The 24,746-nt window shown below is 44.7% G+C and overlaps 3 non-coding genes across 3 annotated transcripts; 1 reads left to right on the forward strand and 2 right to left on the reverse strand.

Moving 5' to 3' along the window:
• Nucleotides 1-222: 222 nt before the first annotated feature.
• trnal-uaa (transfer RNA leucine (anticodon UAA)) lies at nucleotides 223-305 on the reverse strand. Its single transcript has one exon. It is a non-coding gene; the product is annotated as a tRNA-Leu (tRNA).
• A 3,387-nt stretch (nucleotides 306-3,692) lies between these two features.
• trnai-uau (transfer RNA isoleucine (anticodon UAU)) lies at nucleotides 3,693-3,764 on the forward strand. Its single transcript has one exon. It is a non-coding gene; the product is annotated as a tRNA-Ile (tRNA).
• Nucleotides 3,765-11,725: 7,961 nt separating this feature from the next.
• trnal-aag (transfer RNA leucine (anticodon AAG)) lies at nucleotides 11,726-11,807 on the reverse strand. Its single transcript has one exon. It is a non-coding gene; the product is annotated as a tRNA-Leu (tRNA).
• Between the last annotated feature and the right edge of the window lie 12,939 nt (nucleotides 11,808-24,746).

Here is a 24,746-nt window from a genome sequence, read left to right on the forward strand (position 1 = left end):
GAGAAGAGGATCATCATGAGAGACAGAACAAACTGTTTGATTCCGTCTTTATTGGGAGCTGTATCACAGCTAATGGATGTAAAGCCTTCAGTATGCGATAGTGAGAGTTCAGTTATGCCAGGGAGTGGGAGTGAAGAGAACTGAACTGAAATTGAGTAAATTCATATTTAAATAGAGTGTAAATCATCAAAGTGTTCTGTCACTTAAAACGTATTACAACACTACCAGGAGTGGGGATCGAACCCATGTGGACTTTCGTCTATTGGATCTTAAGTCCAACACCTTAACCACTCGGCCATCCTGGTCTATAGCAATATGCTGCTCAGTTGTTTAACATTTACATATGATTCAACAATTAAAAAAAATAAACCAGCGCCCTGTCACAGAAACGTACCCCGGTCTCCCGCGCAACAAGCAGGGGTACTCAGCACTGTACTAACGAGGAGCGCTTGTCCGCAGCTCAGCGTGAGCTCTGTTTACTGTCAGCAGACATTTCCTCATTTCCAAAGACGTTTTCGCCTGCTCTCAGTAATTAATGTCGGTTTGAAGTCTGTTCCTGTTGTCTCCGCTCTTGACGAAGAGCAGCCTAACGTAGGAGACTCCCTCTCTCCAGAATTTTGCCATCACCCTGCAAGAGAGAAGAGCCATCAACCACCGAGGCAACCACTAAGACACTTAACATTAAACACATGAAATGTGAGATGTTTTTTTACTTAGGGATGTTATCGTTTCTACTCTAACTTCGTTGTCAGAAGTGGGATTTGAACAAACATCTCTAGGGGAAACCACAACCTGAACGCAACGCCTTGGACCATCAGCCATCCTGCCTGTGGCGCTTAAATGGAATGATATGTTTTATTTATTTCTACTTGATGAAAAAAAAGTAAAATGTATTTAGGGAAATGTCTTTTTTCATGGGGAAAACAAGCCTGAGCAAATGTAAAGTTTAGAGCAGCGCTCAATAAAAACTATCTGAAACCGGTAGCGCTTCTTATGCGGATCAGTATTTTCCGATACCACTGGTTCTGCAGAAGAAATAAGAAAAGCTGAACTCCAAGCACTGTGTTGCCATTACTGCTACTCTGGCTGTAGCTGCTATAAGATCTACTCAGCGGGTACAGAATGTTGTATGAGGTCGGACTGGTTTGCGATGTCTAAATAACAGTATGCGAATTTTCAGCACAGGGAGTGAGAATGAGCTCAGTCCGGCTCCCAGCAGAATCCATTCTGGTTTGGTTACTGTCAGACTGGGCGTCTGAGGCTCTTTGGATCGCAACGTGAAAAAAAAAGAACAAAAAACAATTGCTCACATCGTGTGATTTCCACGAGAGGAAGGGAAGATATCACTTTAAAAAAAAAACAGAACTGAAGATTTGGATCCGGGGCCTCATACTTATCAAATTATTAAAATAATAATTATTAAAATATCAGATTGTGTTTCTGCAACATTTCGTGCACAGTACGCCGTATTTAACAATAAAACAACAGTCACAACGAGGGCTTTACACGCAGTCCGGGGTATTTTCCCCTTTTATATTTTTCCCACTTTATATCGAACCTGTTATACTCCCAAAAGTGCAGAGTAGCTTGTAAATAAAAATGTACAATTCACCGCTGGTATAAACAGATGTGTGCCTTGTTTGCCTTTGTAAGCATTTGTTTCAAAAATAAGTCCACAATACGTTAAAAACACAAAAAACACAAACTCAATAATATAACGATACAAAATCAATTCCAAATCATAAAGCCAATTAAGTACATATCCTTTCCTTTGAAAACAGAGAACACCTTTATATCTACAAAAAAAAAACGTGACATTTGTGTATACTTTTGAATTACAAAGCCGACAGAGTAGTCCCTAAATTCAAAGATCAGATTTTGGCCAAAACAAGACATTCAGACGGGAGTTTAATTCGGAACAAGAGCCTCTGCTTCGTGGTTTATTGAGCTTTTGATCAACGTCTGAGTGAAAAAGATTTGCTATTTTAACTCTTTGATTAAAGTTCACAAAAAGCACCTTTCTTCAAGCCGCAGTCGAACCAGCGACCTAAGGATGCCTCACCATTTCCACTACAGTCCTCCGCGCTACCAACTGAGCTATCGAAGGGAAGTTAGGAAGACTGTTTATCTTGAATTTAAGCCACGAATCAGGTTTCTGCAGTATGAACTTCCGGGGATATTACAAAATGTTTGATGGGGCATCAATCGTTCCAGGCGGATATTGACACCTTTTTTTCTCGAGGGATCATATTAAACATTTCATTAGTATCGAGAGGAGGATCACCATGAGACACAGAACAGTTTCATTCTGTCTTTATTAGAAAGTAGTGTTTGTGCTACATTAATACTATTTTCGTGGAAATATAGAAGTTGTAATTTTTAAAACTTATATTTGAATCGAAATGTGGTTTTGAGTTAAATATTAGCATGTTAATGTAATTAGTTTGTGTTTGTCATTACTATATATATTCCCATGTTACTATAATTTGAAGCTGAAGTTTACTAGTTGTGTTTTTTATGATGATTATCATGTTTATTACAATATTGTATAAAATGCATAATTTGAACTACATATTTTTCAGGTGTGAATAATTGTATATTTTCAGAATAAATTTCTAAACCAAATCATTGGCTTGATTTACTAGTTTCTACACCTGTAAGACCTATCTTTGATGTATAATAGACCTTTAACTACATAGGTATAACAGTCCTCTAAATGTATCCGTATAATAGAACTCCAACCATTTATGTATAATGGACATACTGTATAATCAGAGATGTCTAATTGACGTATAATGATATACGTATATTAGAATTTCATTCTAGACCCATTACGGACCACATTTATATGTCTAAGGTATGCGTTTAATCAACGTACTGTATATTCTACAGTACATCTTTTGCCCACTGGGGAGACACTACAACAGGTAACACCCCGTGTGAAAAATCATGAGCATCTGTAAAAGCTCTCTACCTGCCCGCTCTTAACAGAGACGTGACGAGGGTCTAAAGGGACATTTTGAGCCGTAGAAACATTTTATCATTCTGTACTTTCCTGTGCAGTCAGGCCAATTCCACTTCAACTGCGCCCGACAACGGAGGTCGTTTTGAAAACAACGAGAGTAAAGGGACACTGCACGTCTGCAGAACATCACGTCCGAGTTTCAGGACAGTAACATCAGTGATTGGAAGCTAGGGAGTTTCAGGTCTGTTATAGGTTCATGAAAGTTATACCTTTGCAATAAATATTTCAGAATCCCAGTCAAATCCAGTACAATTGCTGCACAGATCTGCATTCTACAATAAGAAAACTGTCCGTTTAATCAAACACACCGCATAAAGCATTTTTAAAACAGGAGATATTGTTTTGGAATGCATCTTTCTATAAAAATAAAATGATTTGAAGGGCGCTATAAGCAGAGGTGTGAAAGCCTGCTCTACAGAAGAACTATATCCAGAGGTGCCAAATAAGTCGAGGTTTCACCTCGTGAGAGAAAGCATCTCAGAAAACGAAGTTGCAGTTGCTTCCATGCGTCATAACACCACTAGGTCAAACAACAAGAGCTGAAGAGCCGCTGTCGAGAGTAACGCGGCCGAGCTCTCTAAGGAGCTGGATTAAAGCTCCAGTCTCTTCATGAGCATCTGTTGGAGTCACACCGCTGCTATGTATCTCCTTGTTAAAACTCTTTTAAGGTGCGGTGGCCAAGTGGTAAGGCATTGGTTTTATAAACCCAAGTTTGTGGGTTCAAGCCCCGCCTGTGTCTGCTTCATTTGTCACCACTTTCCTTTAGTTTCAAAGTCTTAAAAAAACTCGCAATGTAGGAGTCTCTGTAGTAAGAAGAACATAACTGTCGCCAGTAATTAGGGTTCTTGCATATTCTGCCCTGTTTTTTATTCTACAAAGCCTGTCTCTCTTCACACCCATCTTCCGAATGATCGCCTCAGCATTGGGAAGGAACGTGCATTTGGTATAGATCCACTCCACAGTCTGATCACAAACAGATCGAGTGAGCTGTCAGTCTAGGTTGGAAGTAAGGTTCGAAAGCACTTAAAATCTGACTTAGGAACGAGAAGACCGTGTTTTTTTTTTAAACAAGAAAACGATAAAATTATATAAGTAGTGGGACAAAACATTGTCTGCCTGCAAGACTATGTCATGCTTAACGCCACAAATTGTTTTCGTCCAGTCGTGTCAATCGTCCTAAAGTTACGGAAAATCGGATGCAACTGGTGCATTCAGCATACATTTCTTCAGGATAGTCGTATGGTTTAAAATTATGAATTCATAGGTTCGTGTCTTTTAAGCTTTGTGTTCCGCTCTCCAAATAGAGGCTTGGGTTCAAATCCCACTCCTGACAATTTTACCCTGTCTTACACTGTTCCAGTCCTCTTGTGCTCGCTGGCAATCACAATAGGAGGCAAACAGAGAAACTGCTTAGCAAGAACATAATGGACAGGAAAAAGCTTAGTGAATGCTTGAATGTGATTAGCAGAAGTAAGGTATGCATTCAAATGTTGAAGCCCGAATTATAAAAGCAGCAGAAGAAAGGTGCAGCACAATGCAATTTGTGAGAATTCGTGGGATTTTATGTTGCTTGGACTTCTTTCAAGCCTACGAAGGGAGTCACCCCTTTCCATTTTCATTTTCAAACTTCAGAACCGAATAACAAAAAGGTTTCATGTAAGACAGCATTCCGTTGGAAATACGGGTTCCACAATGTATTTGGCGAACCTGAATGAAATATTTTAGTGCCTGCTCAAATCCGAGGAATTAAAAAAAAAACTTGGAAAATCAACTCTTGCAGTAAATATCATAAATTTAAAGCGTGTAGTCTGCATGAACAGAGCAACGCAGCAGTCTGTAAAAATGAAGCCACAAGTCCTCTTTTATCTCGGGCAGTGCATTCCAATAAGATGGCTCTGCAGAAGACATGAGAAATGCCGAATTCGTTGTTGCCATTATTGCTACTCCTGCTACTGTAGTTTTAAGCTCTAATCAGCGGGCATGTACAGTTGTACAGGGGCTAGACTACTTTGCGCCGTCCAAATTCCATTATGTGAATTTAAGGTTTTATTAATAACAGAATTAACTATACAATGCGTGCTCAAAAACCGCTACACATTAGCTTAAAAAGCAGCCGTGTTTTAACAAAGTGTGGTATTCGAACAGTAAACACTGAAGTATTTAATACTTACTTGTGAGCAGATCTTCCTCGATTCAGACACACTCCTGCTCACCCGATGCTTTCAGAGCAATATCTGAAACGAGGCTCAAAATGGAAAGAAAGCTGAATCAGGCAAAGGTCATAAGGCACTCGGGATCACTGAACACTATCACGTCCTGCTTGCACTGTCCAACTAAAAGCTTAGAGGGATCAGAAAGGACACAAAAAACCCTTGAATCCACAATCTTGAACTTAAGGGTCGCCAGGTCTCCTCTATTACAACAGTAATATTACTAGCGTTGATTCAACATAGTATAGTAGGCTGAGACTTTGAATGCAATGGGATGGTGGCCAAGAGCTAAGTTGTCGGTCTTCTAAACCTACTGTGCCTTCCTTATTCACCGCCATGTTATTTTATCTAGCTCATCAAGTAACTTGCAAAACGTCTCTACTTGTTACTCTGTCTCAAAATTGTAGTGCAAAGTTATCTGTTAAAGCCTTAACAGAATGCAGAAATCAAATATATGGGATTTGTTAAGAACTTTATTGTCTTTTCACAAATTAATACAGAATAATACAAAGAAGACATTTTATAGTCTTATATTGAAACCATGAAACCTATGCACACATTCACAAGAGATTACAATAGAAAAACGCATTTGCTCCAGAAAATTAGATCGCATATGATGTTAAATAATTTCTTAAAATCACACTAAATTGCGATCTTGAAACCAAAATTAGAAATATTGAAAACAACCTTTGTTCCCCAGGAAGAAAAGCTGTTTTACACTGATGGGACCCGGTTTTAGGTAATCAAGATTGGGAAGACAACTGCGCCCTAGCAAAGGAAAATGTTACACAAACTTTGGAAAGCACACTCTGAATCCATCCGTATATTTGATTTCCAAGATCCGTTCAAGGCAACTTGGCTCGTCACAAGCAAATCATTTCAGGGAAGAAATTCAGTTTAGTCAACTACTGGTGCATTCAGCACAGCTTTTGCTCTTGCTTGTCAGGATGGCTGAGTGGTCTAAGGTGCCAAACTCAAGAATGTGTGTCTTTCAAGCTAGCTTGGGTGTTCTGGTCTCCAAATGGAGGGGTGGGCTCAAATCCCACTCCTAACAGCTTCCATTTTTACCTCTCTTGAATTGTTCCAGTGCTAGCTGACAGTGAATGACTGTAAAAGCAGCAGAAGTAAGCAAGCAACTCAGTGCAATTTGTGAGTATTCTGCACTATTAAAATCCATGGGTTTTCATACTTTTTGGAATTCGTAGCTCAAGAAGTGACTCCTGTTTCATTTTCTATTCACCAACTCGATTTGCATTCTGCCCCTCACACCTCACAACAGAATAACAAACGGCTTCATGAGCCAAAGGATTCCCATGCAGATACAGTTTGCACTATTTATTAGGTAACCCAAATGAAATATTTTAGTGTTGTCTCAAATGTAAGGAATTTCATGAAACCTCAGAATGGAACGCTTGCAGAAAATGGCAGCAATTCAAAGCTTGTAGGCAGCATGAACAGACCAAGGCAGCTCTAAGTTACAGCGATCTGAAGCCACAATTCCTTATTGCGCTCGGCAGTGCTTTCCGAGTCGATGGCTCTGCATAAGAAATGAGAAATGCTGGACTCCAAATACGATCTTGCCATTCCCAGTGAACAAAAGACGTATAGTATACGTCTATTAAACGCATACCTTAGACGTCTAAATGTGGTCCGCAATTCGTCTAGAATGAAATTCTAATATACGTCTATTGTAATACGTCAGTTATATGTCTATTATTAGATGTTCATAAAACATAAATGGTTGGAGTTCTATTATACGGATAAATTTAGAGGACTATTATACATATATGGTTGGAGTTCCGTATAACTTTAGAGGTCTATTATACGTATATGGTTAGAGGTCTATTATACGGATAACTTTAGAGGTCTATTATAAAATATTTTTATTTCTTGTCCAGAGTGAACAGAAGGAATCTTCACATGGGCTTCTGTGTTTGGTGGGCACTGTGTGAGTACAGTCTCCCTCTTGGCCTCCCTTTCCTTCTGTACAGAAGGCTTAGGAGCCTTGACCTGTTTCCACACTTTGCCTTTCTAGTGATCCACCAAAGGTTCCACTCTGAGTCGCATGCCCTTTTCTTTTTCTACCCGTTTGAGCTTGCTGTATGACATCAAACACCTTTCAACCTCAGTGTCAATCAATGTCTCACTGTGTAAGACATCTCCCATGGCAGCCTTGAGGTAAAAGCTTCCTGCTTTTCCTCTCTGTTTTACTGCCTGCTCTGTGACTTCAGGGGTGGAGTCAGCACTCGCTTGGGAGTGGCTGACCTCATCCAGGCAGGAACCCTTCCATTCAATCAGATAGACTGAGGGAGGGAGAGGGGGCGGGTCTCCGCCTCCTCCAGTGGAGAGTATCAGCTCATTCACGCTTCCGGCAGCCTTGGGGAGCTGTTGTCTCTGTCCTAATAAAACTTGTTCAAGCCTGGCCAGGCGGGCGGCTACTGAATCCTTCTGTTCAGCTTTATCTAGCCCTTTCCCTCCCCCGGTGTTCTCATGGCACTTAGGACGCTGGGTGCGGTCCTGTGTGCCTGCTTTGTAACGGGGCTTAGCCAGCTCAGGAGCCTGTGCTCCTTCGAGCAGGAGGGAGTTAACCCTGCTGGCTCTGATGGCGAATACAGTCGCTTTAACAGCTTTTTGCTCAGAGCGACGTTGGACATCATACTCCCAGGCTTTCTGCGCGAATCTCCTAATATCAGTCATTTTCATGGTCTGTGCATCTGTATGCATTAAGATCATCTTTCTGACTGACGGGTGGAGATTCGCAATGAATAAACCCTTGAAATGTGTGTTTTAGCAACCATCGTTAAACTAGTACGAAATCACAGTTTTACCACAGAAAACCACAAGATCAAGTATGCAATCAACCCGGTAGATCGCAAAAGATCACAAAACACTCAAGCACTGCTTAAAGAGCAAGGGGAACTTTTTGTCTTCGGCTTTCAGCACTCTGTATTGTCGTGTATGAAACCCACAGTGTTTTATATGAATTATTCCGCTTGGTTGACTCATTTAAGTCTTGCCACGCCCACCCAGGGACGCCAAATTAAATTTAGTGTGCTCTCTGAAGGCACCAGTTCTGTAGGGTTTTGGCATTTACTGGGACAATTATTAATTGTAGCAGTAAATCACAAAATGATTCTTTTAATGGCTTTAGAATCCAACCATGCGCTATAACTCAAACAACACACACACACAGGTACTAATACACGAGGATACATTTATTAATACATAGAATATGCATGTAAACCAAACAGATCTTATCGAGAGGGTTAACAGAATACAAAAGGTATATATTCAATCAGTTACGAAGAGTTACATATATCAAGAGGAAATACGTTCAGTATATCATTCAATTAGACCGTTTCGTAAATGAACTTGGTTATAACTTCTACATTGGATACTCAAAACAAGTACATAACTCTTAGGAATTAAATTGATATCAATTGGTTGGGATAACAATTGAATTCTCGAGCTGTAATGCATTGAAGTTGAATTCTCATCCAATCTCTGGGGATTCAGATCTCCTGCGGGCTCTCTGGCTCCGTGCCAGGCTGTGCTGTGCGGCTTGCGATGGTGCGCTGCTGACGCTCACTGACCGGCTAGTTAGTGTTGGCTTTAACTACCAAAGTTTGTGCACAGGAGAAAAGATGACTGTGGGTCCCAGCAAGTCAGGAAGAGGACCGGTTCGTTCCTGATGAAGCGCTAGTTCTGAATAGTGATTCAGCTGTCCACAGTTCCGACCTGTTCACGAGGCTTACTGCTGATGCTAACCTCGGGTGGATCCTCTGGTTACTCTCTGGCAACCTCCGCTCTAGACTCTTAGAACAAAGGAAAGTTCTGGCACTCGAACCCACTGGCCGTTCCGTGGTTGTCCGGGCTGAGTCTCAGGATGGTCAGGAGGCGCGCTGCGAGAATGTCCTTCCCTTGGGAGCCTTCTGCTCCTGGGTCGTCCTGCCCTGGAATTCTCCTTTGAATTGTCCGAAAAAGTTCACAGAATTCTCTCAGGCCCTCTGTGTTGCCTGTTGTTACCTGGAGGAACTTCAGCTCGTTGATTGGCTGAAAGTTCCATGGGCATCAGAGTCCCACGTGCGTTACTCGGCCCTACCAGTCCCTGATTGGTTGATCAAGGTGAGATATGAGTCACTTACTCCTGACACTTAGGAATGCAGTCCAGATGTCCATCTGGCACTCCCTAGACAGATAGGCACCAATGGTTGACCATTGATCATGATAGCCAGGCTTAGCTAAGTGCATCCCCCTTTGGGAGCTGTCCCTTATCAACAGAAAATATCTTTAAATCAGCCTACATGAATAGTTTCTCTGTGGCTGCACCACAGAGATGAACAGAGAGATGAGGCCTCATTTGGGAAAGCACCGCAACACTTAATTCTGTCTTATTAACAAGCATTACCGCTACACGGGTTTGCTTAAACCTTTGATAAAAAAAGTGATCTGATCTGAAACTACCCAGCTTACAATCTCTGAGGTAGTTGTCACTAAACTCGGACGTGATGTGGCACACATGTGCCGTGTGCCTTTACTTTTGTAAAAAACTGGTATCGGGAAAAGTTTCTTTATATTTCTTTTGATTAGCATGCAAGAAAATGTGATCATTACCTATGGAATTTCCCGCCAGCGTGGAGCTTGAATTCACAACCTTGAGATTCAGTGTTCAAGAGTCACAGAAGAGGTCGGCCTGGTCTTCAGTTTGCCAACGATAAGCTCCGGCAGTGCTCCTCTGTAAAGCAGATTGTTCGGATCGGTTATGTGGGACGGCACTTCGATACTAAGATCGTTTGCAGCACACGCATGGTTTCCCCCCTTCACGCAAAAAACATAGACGAAGGAAGCTCTCTTGTCTTGGGCTGCTGAATTCCGGATTTAAAGCGCTCTGGGTGCCAGCTAAGTCTCTAACAAGCACACTATAAAGACAGGAATTACACTTTGCTCACGTCACGCATGGAATGGCGAGGCTACTTGTTCCAATATTATCTAGTCTCACCTCATATGGCGCCGATTCCTGGTTTTCATTTAAGAAAGAGCACTGCAAACACCGTAAACAGTGCAAAACGTGTGATGAAAGAAGTCTTTTCCCCCCTTTGTCTAAAGCAGAACACAGCGGAGTCATGCCGAGGGTTGTGAGATCAAGATTTCAGCGGAGCACTGTCGTCTACGTCTTTAGCTACATGAGTTGGACATCCTCTTGTACACGGAAAGCAGATTGAGATCCTCTGACATGAAAAGTGCCAGATAAAAGCCATTTCTCATCCTTTCTCTTCGTGCTGGAGCTATCGCACGTAAATGAGGCAACTTGCAAGGCGAGCAGGCTCGGTGCACCCCGAACGCAGATGTCTCAGAGCAGTTGAGACGTGTCCAAGTGGCTGTCAAAGGACAGCACTTTGCCGCCGCCGTGGCTTAGTTGGCTAAAGCGCCTGTCTAGTAAACAGGAAATCCTTGGTCCGATTCCCAGCGGTGCCTTTCTTCCTGTCTTACTGTACAGAATTTATCTTTACAGGCAAATCCCACGCCTTTTAATTCAGGTGAATGCAAGTGTTCGTTTCCTTTCTGGAACAACTTGTTTTGAAAGAAATCTATACAGCTTGCGAAAGATGAAACACAAATCTTGCTTATCAGTGAAGAAGAGGTACTCCCAGCAGGCCAGCTAATACCAGCAAAGTTTTTTTTTTTCACCCTAACCCAGAGAATGGAGAAAAGCGAGGCGCCTGTGGCTCTGCAGTGTAATCAGTTCGCGAGTTCGGCGGTTAGCTGAAAGAGTGGTAAATGGAGCTCGCCCCAGCCCGTCCTTATTCTTTTAAAGAGGATAAAAAATTAACTTCGCCGCCATTACTACCAGCTTTAAAAGACTGCCATGGGCATGGAAAAAAACACACTACAGATGACTTTTCTGGAACCGAAGCAGAGATTCCTTTACGAACCAACTAATAAAGCTCAGCCAGTGAATACTGTTAACAGAATGTGAAAGCACGATCAACTTTGTAACTGCAACCACAGGAAAAACAGCAAGAAGCAGGCTCCATTCCCCATTTAAATCTGTTGTGCGAGGCATGCTTCTTGAACGCATGAAGTAAATCCCACGATCGCTTTTGAACTTGGACAAAGTACTTCCAAAGGAGCACTATGCGCAAAGATTTAACAAGCTCAACCCCCGCCAACGATTCGGTGTGAAGAAGCAGAACATTCAAGTTTCACAGACAGAAGCGGCACGCCAGCACAGCCAACATTAAAACGGAGGGCACACTACGATTTGCATTGACACAAAAGTGATCTGGGCAGACGTCGTTCCCTGCATAACGCAAAAAGTGGCAAAGCGCTTTTGGGTAGAGAGGACGCAAGAAGGTTTTTGTTTTGTGCCTTGATGTCAAGCTGAGAAAGCATCTTTAAACACTTTGCTAAGTTTCTCGAGAGACTGCCAAAAAGCAGTTCCCTCCCTTTCGTCTGAAGCCAGTTGAAAGGGGGTCGCAACAGAAGCACCTGGCAGCGGTGGGATTCGAACCCACACCCCAAAAGAGACTGGAGTCTTAATCCAGCGCCTTAGACCGCTCGGCCACACTACCCACTGTACCCTGTCTCTTTGTCTCATTACCTGCTCGGAGGAAGCCTGGTGGGTTTTGCTTTTGTCGCCCGACTTAGTGGCGTTATGACCGTGGAACTGACTGCACCTGCTTTTTCTGAGATGCTTCCCCTCTCATGGCGAGATCTCGACTTCTTTAACACCTCTGGATAAAGATCTTCTGTGGAGCAGGTTTCAGACCTCTGCGTACAGCACCCTTGATGTCATTTTATTTTTACAGCAGCCGCATCCGGAAAGTTGTGTCTTTTACGTTTTATTTGAACAACAAAACTACATACAATACAAACAAGAGCACATATAACGTATCAAGAAAATCATCAGGGGCACATGCTATAATACAATTACACTTTATGAAAAACGATTACACAAGGTAAATATTGATAAGGTCCGCACAGCTTGTTCTTACATTTCGAAAGAGTCCGTAAATACCCCTTTACGTCTATTTTGAACTGTTCAAACGTAGGACTCTTCCCAGACCATTTCACTTTATACCACATTCCTAAACGAGGATGCATCTCCTGTTTTAGAACTATTTCGGCCGTGTGGCTTATACAACACACCCACAGTATTCTAATGGTGGACTGCAGATCTGTGCTATAGTTCAGTCGAATTCGAAGGATCCAGCAATCGTACTGGATTTGACTGGGATTCTGAAATGTCTCTTGCAAAAGTATTCGGGTTTGCTTGAACCTTTGATAAAAAAAGTGATCTGATCTGAAACTACCCAGCTTACAATCTCTGAGGTAGTTGTCACTAAACTCGGACGTGATGTGGCACACATGTGCCGTGTGCCTTTACTTTTGTAAAAAACTGGTATCGGGAAAAGTTTCTTTATATTTCTTTTGATTAGCATGCAAGAAAATGTGATCATTACCTATGGAATTTCCCGCCAGCGTGGAGCTTGAATTCACAACCTTGAGATTCAGTGTTCAAGAGTCACAGAAGAGGTCGGCCTGGTCTTCAGTTTGCCAACGATAAGCTCCGGCAGTGCTCCTCTGTAAAGCAGATTGTTCGGATCGGTTATGTGGGACGGCACTTCGATACTAAGATCGTTTGCAGCACACGCATGGTTTCCCACCTTCACGCAAAAAACATAGACGAAGGAAGCTCTCTTGTCTTGGGCTGCTGACTCCCGGATTTAAAGCGCTCTGGGTGCCAGCTAAGTCTCTAACAAGCACACAATAAAGACAGGAATTACACTTTGCTCACGTCACGCATGGAGTGGTGAGGCTACTTGTTCCAATATTATCTAGTCACACCTCATATGGTGCCGATTCCTGGTTTTCATTTAAGAAAGAGCACTGGAAACACCGTAAACAGTGCAAAACGTGTGATGAAAGAAGTCTTTTCCCCCCTTTGTCAAAAGCAGAACACAGCGGAGTCATGCCGAGGGTTGTGAGATCAAGATTTCAGCGGAGCACTGTCGTCTACGTCTTTAGCTACATGAGTTGGACATCCTCTTGTACACGGAAAGCAGATTGAGATCCTCTGACATGAAAAGTGCCAGATAAAAGCCATTTCTCATCCTTTCTCTTAGTGGTGGAGCTATCGCATGTAAATGAGACAACTTGCAAGGCGAGCGGGCTCGGTGCACACTGAACGCAGATGTCTCAGAGCAGTTGAGACGTGTCCAAGTGGCTGTCAAAGAACGGCACTTTCCGGCGCCGTGGCTTAGTTGGCTAAAGCGCCTGTCTAGTAAACAGGAGATCCTGGGTCCGATTCCCAGCGGTGCCTTTCTTCCTGTCTTACTGTACAGAATTTATCCTTACGGGCAAATCCCATGCCTTTTAATTCAGGTGAATGCAAGTGTTCGTTTCCTTTCTGGAACAACTTGTTTTGAAAGAAATCTATACAGCTTGCGAAAGATGAAACACAAATCTTGCTTATCAGTGAAGTGAATTGTACGAGAAATAGGAGGAATCTTTTCTCTCCTATGGAGCATGAGCTGAATCAGGAATGAGACATTTCGTGTGTTTGTGCATATGTCAACGCATGACCTACATCGTAAAACTAAAACTAAATTAAAAACTAACATTAAGTTTTCAGAGACATTCATTTATATACAAACAAGAGATAGACAAAGCAATAATTCTACATTAAATTGTCCTGCATTGATCAGACTAATTGAAATGGTCTGATTCAGAGCCTGTGCAGCTCGTGCTAATACAACATTTTCCTTTGATTTCCTTTGAGGGTGGAGTTGTCTTTAAAATCTGGATTAAATAAAAATGAGTGACGTCAGTGTAAAACAGCTTTCCTTCTTGGGGAACAACGGTTGTGTTCCATATTTCTAATTATTTTGGTTTCAAGATAGCAATTTAGTATGTAACATAAAAGCCAACTGGATAAAGCTGTTACACGTCATTTACAATGGTCTTTCAACTAATAATCTGTGCAGGGATCAAACCCCAGCTGTTGGTACGAGTTGCGTAAGGCTCTGCAACATGCATATGAGAAACTAACCTCTGCTTCTTCATTATATACACAGTGATCTATATATGCGGGCTTACTGCCCCCTACGGGCTCTGTATTTGATTGCAGTACAAGACCGGCCGTGGAGAAATGAAGTGAAGAGGGTGTGTTCATTAAAAGGCTCATAGCATCCCTGGATGGTCTCAAACCATCACCCTTTTGGTTAACAACCGAGCCACAAAGACTCATGTACAGCTTAACACTTCTCGGTCTCGGTGTAAGTGATACACTCCGTAAAATTTCTGGAGAATCATTTGTTTTTAAAGGAAAATCGCCAACAGCGGCCGAGATCTATTGGAGTTTTTTCATTCTATACTGCAATTTCTGAAGGGTACCCTGTGAAAATACGAATTTTGACGAGAAGGGATGGACATATAAGGTCAGTAGGCTTGGGGAATTGGACCTTATGGTGAAGGCTGCGGGCTCAGCATCAGCAGAACCTGATCAGTATCGGTTGACTCCGATATACTTTGACAACTTAACTTCTGGATTTAGAGACATTTACCTTAGTGTCGGTATACTAAGATGTTTTGGTAACGAGGAAGGAGGGACAAAGCAAATTGGCAGAATGTGTGCTATTTTGTTGACTACAGTCCTCCCATGCCAGAGGGTCAATATTAAAAAAAAACCTAACAGTATAATCTCTTGTACTTCACAATTTAACAGTGTCTGTTACATTGTGTCTCACACCTCAGTGTCAGAATTGTGAGACGAGTTTGTAATCAGGAGGGAGGGCCATAGCAATTCAGCAGAAATTGCATTCACCTTTTCCCAATGCATTCTCACATGCCATTTTCTCACATGCCATGCTCAGAGGGTCATATTTTTAAAATGGTATCATTAAATGTCCTGAAGTTCAGGATTTTGACAGTCTGTTATATTGTGTCTCACACCTTGATGTCAGAATTGTGAGACGAGTTTGTAATCAGGAGGGAGGGCCATAGCAATTCAGCAGAAATTGCATTCACCTTTTCCCAATGCATTCTCACATGCCATTTTCTCACATGCCATGCTCAGAGGGTCATATTTTTAAAATGGTATCATTAAATGTCCTGAAGTTCAGGATTTTGACAGTCTGTTATATTGTGTCTCACACCTTGATGTCAGTGTAGCAGCGAGGCTTATTAATAAGGCAGAATTAAGTGTTTCTGAGCTTCCCAAATGAGGCCCCATTTCTCTGTTCATCTCTGTGGTGCAGCCACAGAGAGACCATTAGGGTGATTTAAGGTTTCCTAGGACAGCTCCCAAAGGGGGGTGCACTTAGCTAAGCCTGGCTATCATGATCAATGGTCATCCATTGGCGCCTATCAGTCTAGGGAGTGCCGGATGGACATCTGGACTGCATTACTAAGTGTCAGGACTAAGTGACTCATATCTCACCTTGATCAACCAATCAGGGACTGGTAGGGCTGAGTAACCCACGTGGGACTCTGATGCCCATGGAACTTTCAGCCAATCAACAAGCTGAAGTTCCTCCAGGTAAAAACAGGCAACACAGGCCTGGAGATAGAGATTCAACAAGATTCAGATTCGGGAGATTCAGTAAGATTCTGGAGAGGATTCTGTGGACTGTTCTAAAGGGAATTCAAAGGAGAATTCCAGGGCAGGACGGCCCAGGAGCAGAAGGCTCCCAAGGGCAGGACATTCTCGCAGCGCGCCTCCTGACCATCCCGAGACTCAGCCCGGACAACCACGGAACGGCCAGTGTGTCCGAGTGCCAGAACTTTCCTTTGTTCTAAGAGTCTAGAGTGGAGGTTGCCAGAGAGTAACCAGCAGCAGGCCTCGTGAACAGGTCAGAACTGTGGACAGCTGAATCACCATTCAGAACTAGCTCTTCATCAGGAACGAACCAGTCCTCTTCCTGACTTGCTGGGACCCACAGTCATCTTTTCTCCTGTGCACAAACTTTGCTAGTTAAAGCCAACACTAACTAGCCGGTCAGTGAGCATCTGCAGCGCACCGTCGCAAGCCGCACAGCACAGCCTGGCACCGAGCCAGACAGCGCGGATTGGACAGCAACAGCCTGCAACTGTTTCTTTGTGCCCGCAGGAGATCTGAATCCCCAGAAATTGGATGAGTATTCAACTTCAATGCATTACAGCTCGATAATTCAATTGTTATCCCAACCAGTTGATATCAATTTAATTCCTAAGAGTTATGTACTTGTTTTGAGTATCTAATGTAGAAGTTATAACCAAGTTCATTTACGAAACGGTCTTAATGAATGATATACTGAACGTATGTCCTCTTGATATGTGTAACACTTCGTAACTGATTGAATATATATCTTTGTATTCTGATAACCCTCTCGATAAGATCTGTTAGGTTTATATGCATATTCTATGTATTAATAAATTTATCCTCGTGTATTAGTACCTGTGTGTGCGCGTTGTTTGAGTTATGTCGCGTGGTTGGATTCTAAAGCCATCAAAAGAATCAACTTTGTGATTTACTGCTACAATTGAAAATTGTCTCAGTAAATGCCCAAACCCTACAGAACTGGTGCCTTCAGAGAGCCACTATGATTATTTATTTGGCGTCCCTGAACGGCTATGAAACACTACATTTATGGCGTCCCTGGGTGGGCGTGGCAAGACTGAAATGAATCAACCAAGCGGAATAATTCATATAAAACGCCGCGGGTTTCATACACGATAATACAGTGTGCTGAAAGCCGAAAGAAAAAGTTCCCCTTGCTCTTTAAGCAGTGCTTGAGTGTTTTGTGATCTTTTGCAATCTACCGGGTTGATTGCATACTTGATCTTGTGGTTTTCTGTGGTAAAACTGTGATTTCGTACTTAAAAGTAATACTCTTTAAGTTTAACGATGGTTGCTAAAAGGTCTGAATTCGAGTCGCTATTAAGCACTCTCTCTAGCAGCAACAAGTCTGACCACGATCTCTTCCATATCTCCGTCAGCGGAGAAGCTAGAAGAATAAATCTCCATTCTCTGAGAGAGCTAGCGAAGGACATAGAGAGATTTGACCCCGCAGTGTCAGAGAATAATATCGAGAGTTATATTCAGGACCTCAGGTATACCCTGCAGTACCTGCCAAACGCCACAGAACAGGAGAAAGTGTTTCTGGTCAGGAAAACTACCAGCAGAGCTGTACATGAGTGGATGGCTAGGCAGATGAAAGAAGTCTGTAATGATTTTGAGCAGCTATGTCATGCACTTATCGAAGAATACAGTGCGTTTATTGACCCGACTGCTGCGATAGCCGCCGCTCTTAACATTAAGCACGAGAGAGCAGAGTCCCCTCGCGAATATTACGAGAGACTTAGACGAACTTATTTTGCAGGGCGAAATTATGAGGGTTGCGAAGAGAACACACATTTCAAGGGTTTATTCATTGCGAATCTCCACCCGTCAGTCAGAAAGATGATCTTAATGCATACAGATGCACAGACCATGAAAATGACTGATATTAGGAGATTCGCGCAGAAAGCCTGGGAGTATGATGTCCAAAGTCGCTCTGAGCAAAAAGCTGTTAAAGCGACTGTGTTCGCCGTCAGAGCCAGCAGGGTTAATTCCCCCCTGCTCGAAGGAGCACAGGCTCCTGAGCTGGCTAAGCCCCGTTCCAAAGCAGGCACACAGGACCGCACCCAGCGTCCTAAGAGCCATGAGAACACCGGGGGAGGGAAAGGGCTAGATAAAGCTGAACAAAAGGATTCAGTAGCCGCCCGCCTGGCCAGGCTTGAACAAGCTTTATTAGGACAGGGACAACCGCTCCCCAAGGCTGCCGGAAGCGTGAATGAGCTGATACTCTCCACTGGAGGAGGCGGAGACCCGCCCCCTCTCCCTCCCTCAGTCTATCTGATTGAGCGGAAGGGTTCCTGCCTGGATGAGGTCAGCCACTCCCAAGTGAGTGCTGACTCCACCCCTGAAGTCACAGAGCAGGCAGTAAAACACAGAGGAAAAGCAGGAAGCTTTTACCTCAAGGCTGCCATGGGAGATGTCTTACCCAGTGAGACGCTGATTGACACTGAGGTTGAAAGGTGTTTGATGTCACACGGCAAGCTCAAACGGGTTGAAAAAGAAAAGGGCATGCGACTCAGAGAGGAACCTTTGGTGGATCACCAGAAAGGCAAAGTGTGGAAACAGGTCAAGGCTCCTAAGCCTTCTGTACAGAAGGAAAGGGGGGCCAAGAGGCAGACTGTGCTCACACAGTGCCCACCGAACACAGAAGCCTATGTGGAGATTCCTTCTGTTCCCTCTGGACAAGAAATAAAAATATTTTCTTGTTCCCCGGATATACAGGGAAGTCGTGTCCCGGCTGAGGTCACAACAGCCTCCCTGCCACAGGAGCGGTGCTCCAAGCAGCCGCCTGATCCACCAGGTAAAGCACACCCCTTTTACATCCCTAAAGAGGAGCAGATCTCCCCACCTGGCGATGAAAAGGAGCTTTCCCTGTGCACCCTGGCACCCAAGAGGTGTCAGGACCACCACCCTGCAGTGGTGGAAGGGATCCAGATGGCAGGAGAGCAGGTTGGTGATGTAGCCCTCACCCTTAGCCCTGAGAGGTCCTCTATTAGTGAGGATCTGCTTGAGCAGCTGTCACAGGGCCACCGCCAGGTGCCCCTGGTGCAACATTCACAGGTTAGACAGGAGGTCCAGCTGGACGCTGAGACTACTGCGCTGTGGACACACCTGATCCCAGATGCCGATTCCCTCTGCTGTGACCCAGGGAACCTGCAGTCAGGTAACATTATTTCTCACAACTACCAGGTAGTGAGTGAGACTGACCTGATTGTTCCTGCCTCGACAGCAGGGTTGCCAACACACCCAGTCCCCCAGAAGGGACAGGGAATGAAAGCCGAGCCGGTTTTCTTACAGCCACCAGCTCAGTCTGTCAGTCTGAGTCTGACCAACAGTGGTTCAGCCAGACTGGAGCTGGATGGTCAAGTCACCCGCCTGCCAGTGCAGGACATCGCAAAGAGGGGTGTCAGAATCCCCGCCTGCACTGACATGGGCCTGGTGGGTGATAGCGAGTTCAAAGACAGTGAACTAGCTATCCCAGTGCTGGGGCAGCTCCCTGAACCCCTAGCGAGGGAAGGGGGGAGCGAGCAGGTGTCCTACACCCACGCCCAGCGAACGATTGTAAACATGCCGATAGAGGGATTCCTCAATCAGGAAGGGTGCAGGGTGGACCTGAACAGTGAGAATGGGGTAACAATCCCAGATCACTCAGGTGCTCCAGATGACCACTCAGCCGAGGGTCAGGCATGGTCCACCGCTGCACCGCCCCCTGCAGGGTTCCTAGAGCACAGGCATGAACAAATCGAAAAAGCAGATGCCCTGGAAAAGGAGGAGCAGCATCAGCAGCTGCGTCAGATCTCCTCAGATTTCCAGGATGTTGGTGCCCAAGATGCCACATGGCATACTGAGAAAGACACCATGTACACGCTGCGCCAGCTTAGAAAGGCAACAGTCACTCAGAAGGAGATGACTGGGATCAGCCACCCGAAAAGACTTTTGGGAGGACTGATTGCTGCCGCCGCTGTTGCACGTTTGCTTTTTCTGGTAGGTTTGTGTGCTACTGGCACTCTCACCCTGACTGCCCCAAGAAGGCAGGTGTCAGAGAGGCCAGAGGGTAGTGACAGACTGTATCGACAGCAGCAAAAGTTGGAAAGCTTAGGGAAAATCCTACAGGCAACTTCCTATGCAACAGGGTTAAACCTTATTCCCCAACCAGTGGACATGATTGTTGGTGTTATACAGTGGGTTTATGCTTGTGTGCAACAGGCCAGAATGTTGACACAAGACCTGTTAAGGGAGTTTAGTGCCACTGTAGCCAGTCTAACCACGGCACAAATCCCAACCCACTCGATTCCACTCTTCTCAGTAGAGGAGTATGTGACATTAACCCCATCGCTCATAGCTCACCCAGAAGGCAATCCAAGATTGAATTCGGTTCCAAATCTTGAGATGGGTATGGCTACCAAAGCTATCCATTGGCTGTGTCTAAACGATTCACCAATGAAGGGTGTAAAGCTACTAATGGGCAGAGGAAGGTTAATGAACCCCATGAAGAGCAGGTGGGAAGTAAATGGCTGGTCAGCACACCACGTTTAACTGACACTGTGACTTGTGACAGGCATGATGCAGCTACCTAATAAAACAGTTCCTTTAAGTTCCTGAGGAGGCCATAGTACAGCATGGTAACTTAACACTGTACGGTCTAGAACCAGACAACATAAGACCAAACTTGAGGTCATGGATGCCTTCAGGTGCCACACTATTGAATTGGATAGAAATCCAAGAAACAGTAAGCCCTGAAGAGGTACAGGTAGTTAGTTTGCTTTAATGGAACAAACCTCCAAACCACCCTAGCAGATACCCAACACAGGTGTTGTGGTTTATCGGGGGGCTGGGAACAGGAACTGTTGTTATTGTAACACTACCGCCGGGTAGCTGGATCATGACTGGATGTACTCTGAATGCTGTACTCTCACATCAAGATGTACTCTGGGTAGCACGAATGAGTCAAAGGTAGCATGTCAAAAGAAAGGAAGTGACTTCTCCCCAAATATCTACCACAGAGGTATCAGATATTGACAGTGAACTTCCTGATGTGTAATTCCTTAGATAATGTCTCCTACCGTGTTTATACATACTCCAGATGTTATTCATCCTGTTTGTATCCAATGCTGGTTCCGGTATGAATTCTCGAGGAGTAATGTAGACATTTAAGATTAATGTTCTAATGGCAAGGGACATCACTTAACTCTGTTTTGTTTTGAAGGCAACAACGCCTCAGGACCTCGTGACCTTCAAAAAGGGGGGATATGTAGCAGCGAGGCTTATTAATAAGGCAGAATTAAGTGTTTCTGAGCTTCCCAAATGAGGCCCCATTTCTCTGTTCATCTCTGTGGTGCAGCCACAGAGAGACCATTAGGGTGATTTAAGGTTTCCTAGGACAGCTCCCAAAGGGGGGTGCACTTAGCTAAGCCTGGCTATCATGATCAATGGTCATCCATTGGCGCCTATCAGTCTAGGGAGTGCCGGATGGACATCTGGACTGCATTACTAAGTGTCAGGACTAAGTGACTCATATCTCACCTTGATCAACCAATCAGGGACTGGTAGGGCTGAGTAACCCACGTGGGACTCTGATGCCCATGGAACTTTCAGCCAATCAACAAGCTGAAGTTCCTCCAGGTAAAAACAGGCAACACAGGCCTGGAGATAGAGATTCAACAAGATTCAGATTCGGGAGATTCAGTAAGATTCTGGAGAGGATTCTGTGGACTGTTCTAAAGGGAATTCAAAGGAGAATTCCAGGGCAGGACGGCCCAGGAGCAGAAGGCTCCCAAGGGCAGGACATTCTCGCAGCGCGCCTCCTGACCATCCCGAGACTCAGCCCGGACAACCACGGAACGGCCAGTGTGTCCGAGTGCCAGAACTTTCCTTTGTTCTAAGAGTCTAGAGTGGAGGTTGCCAGAGAGTAACCAGCAGCAGGCCTCGTGAACAGGTCAGAACTGTGGACAGCTGAATCACCATTCAGAACTAGCTCTTCATCAGGAACGAACCAGTCCTCTTCCTGACTTGCTGGGACCCACAGTCATCTTTTCTCCTGTGCACAAACTTTGCTAGTTAAAGCCAACACTAACTAGCCGGTCAGTGAGCATCTGCAGCGCACCGTCGCAAGCCGCACAGCACAGCCTGGCACCGAGCCAGACAGCGCGGATTGGACAGCAACAGCCTGCAACTGTTTCTTTGTGCCCGCAGGAGATCTGAATCCCCAGAAATTGGATGAGTATTCAACTTCAATGCATTACAGCTCGATAATTCAATTGTTATCCCAACCAGTTGATATCAATTTAATTCCTAAGAGTTATGTACTTGTTTTGAGTATCTAATGTAGAAGTTATAACCAAGTTCATTTACGAAACGGTCTTAATGAATGATATACTGAACGTATGTCCTCTTGATATGTGTAACACTTCGTAACTGATTGAATATATATCTTTGTATTCTGATAACCCTCTCGATAAGATCTGTTAGGTTTATATGCATATTCTATGTATTAATAAATTTATCCTCGTGTATTAGTACCTGTGTGTGCGCGTTGTTTGAGTTATGTCGCGTGGTTGGATTCTAAAGCCATCAAAAGAATCAACTTTGTGATTTACTGCTACAATTGAAAATTGTCTCAGTAAATGCCCAAACCCTACAGAACTGGTGCCTTCAGAGAGCCACTATGATTATTTATTTGGCGTCCCTGAACGGCTATGAAACACTACATTTATGGCGTCCCTGGGTGGGCGTGGCAAGACTGAAATGAATCAACCAAGCGGAATAATTCATATAAAACGCCGCGGGTTTCATACACGATAATACAGTGTGCTGAAAGCCGAAAGAAAAAGTTCCCCTTGCTCTTTAAGCAGTGCTTGAGTGTTTTGTGATCTTTTGCAATCTACCGGGTTGATTGCATACTTGATCTTGTGGTTTTCTGTGGTAAAACTGTGATTTCGTACTTAAAAGTAATACTCTTTAAGTTTAACGATGGTTGCTAAAAGGTCTGAATTCGAGTCGCTATTAAGCACTCTCTCTAGCAGCAACAAGTCTGACCACGATCTCTTCCATATCTCCGTCAGCGGAGAAGCTAGAAGAATAAATCTCCATTCTCTGAGAGAGCTAGCGAAGGACATAGAGAGATTTGACCCCGCAGTGTCAGAGAATAATATCGAGAGTTATATTCAGGACCTCAGGTATACCCTGCAGTACCTGCCAAACGCCACAGAACAGGAGAAAGTGTTTCTGGTCAGGAAAACTACCAGCAGAGCTGTACATGAGTGGATGGCTAGGCAGATGAAAGAAGTCTGTAATGATTTTGAGCAGCTATGTCATGCACTTATCGAAGAATACAGTGCGTTTATTGACCCGACTGCTGCGATAGCCGCCGCTCTTAACATTAAGCACGAGAGAGCAGAGTCCCCTCGCGAATATTACGAGAGACTTAGACGAACTTATTTTGCAGGGCGAAATTATGAGGGTTGCGAAGAGAACACACATTTCAAGGGTTTATTCATTGCGAATCTCCACCCGTCAGTCAGAAAGATGATCTTAATGCATACAGATGCACAGACCATGAAAATGACTGATATTAGGAGATTCGCGCAGAAAGCCTGGGAGTATGATGTCCAAAGTCGCTCTGAGCAAAAAGCTGTTAAAGCGACTGTGTTCGCCGTCAGAGCCAGCAGGGTTAATTCCCCCCTGCTCGAAGGAGCACAGGCTCCTGAGCTGGCTAAGCCCCGTTCCAAAGCAGGCACACAGGACCGCACCCAGCGTCCTAAGAGCCATGAGAACACCGGGGGAGGGAAAGGGCTAGATAAAGCTGAACAAAAGGATTCAGTAGCCGCCCGCCTGGCCAGGCTTGAACAAGCTTTATTAGGACAGGGACAACCGCTCCCCAAGGCTGCCGGAAGCGTGAATGAGCTGATACTCTCCACTGGAGGAGGCGGAGACCCGCCCCCTCTCCCTCCCTCAGTCTATCTGATTGAGCGGAAGGGTTCCTGCCTGGATGAGGTCAGCCACTCCCAAGTGAGTGCTGACTCCACCCCTGAAGTCACAGAGCAGGCAGTAAAACACAGAGGAAAAGCAGGAAGCTTTTACCTCAAGGCTGCCATGGGAGATGTCTTACCCAGTGAGACGCTGATTGACACTGAGGTTGAAAGGTGTTTGATGTCACACGGCAAGCTCAAACGGGTTGAAAAAGAAAAGGGCATGCGACTCAGAGAGGAACCTTTGGTGGATCACCAGAAAGGCAAAGTGTGGAAACAGGTCAAGGCTCCTAAGCCTTCTGTACAGAAGGAAAGGGGGGCCAAGAGGCAGACTGTGCTCACACAGTGCCCACCGAACACAGAAGCCTATGTGGAGATTCCTTCTGTTCCCTCTGGACAAGAAATAAAAATATTTTCTTGTTCCCCGGATATACAGGGAAGTCGTGTCCCGGCTGAGGTCACAACAGCCTCCCTGCCACAGGAGCGGTGCTCCAAGCAGCCGCCTGATCCACCAGGTAAAGCACACCCCTTTTACATCCCTAAAGAGGAGCAGATCTCCCCACCTGGCGATGAAAAGGAGCTTTCCCTGTGCACCCTGGCACCCAAGAGGTGTCAGGACCACCACCCTGCAGTGGTGGAAGGGATCCAGATGGCAGGAGAGCAGGTTGGTGATGTAGCCCTCACCCTTAGCCCTGAGAGGTCCTCTATTAGTGAGGATCTGCTTGAGCAGCTGTCACAGGGCCACCGCCAGGTGCCCCTGGTGCAACATTCACAGGTTAGACAGGAGGTCCAGCTGGACGCTGAGACTACTGCGCTGTGGACACACCTGATCCCAGATGCCGATTCCCTCTGCTGTGACCCAGGGAACCTGCAGTCAGGTAACATTATTTCTCACAACTACCAGGTAGTGAGTGAGACTGACCTGATTGTTCCTGCCTCGACAG

The sequence above is a fragment of the Atractosteus spatula genome (assembly GCF_055471065.1).
Source record: "Atractosteus spatula isolate fAtrSpa1 chromosome 10 unlocalized genomic scaffold, fAtrSpa1.hap1 SUPER_10_unloc_8, whole genome shotgun sequence".
Taxonomy (NCBI): domain Eukaryota; kingdom Metazoa; phylum Chordata; class Actinopteri; order Semionotiformes; family Lepisosteidae; genus Atractosteus; species Atractosteus spatula.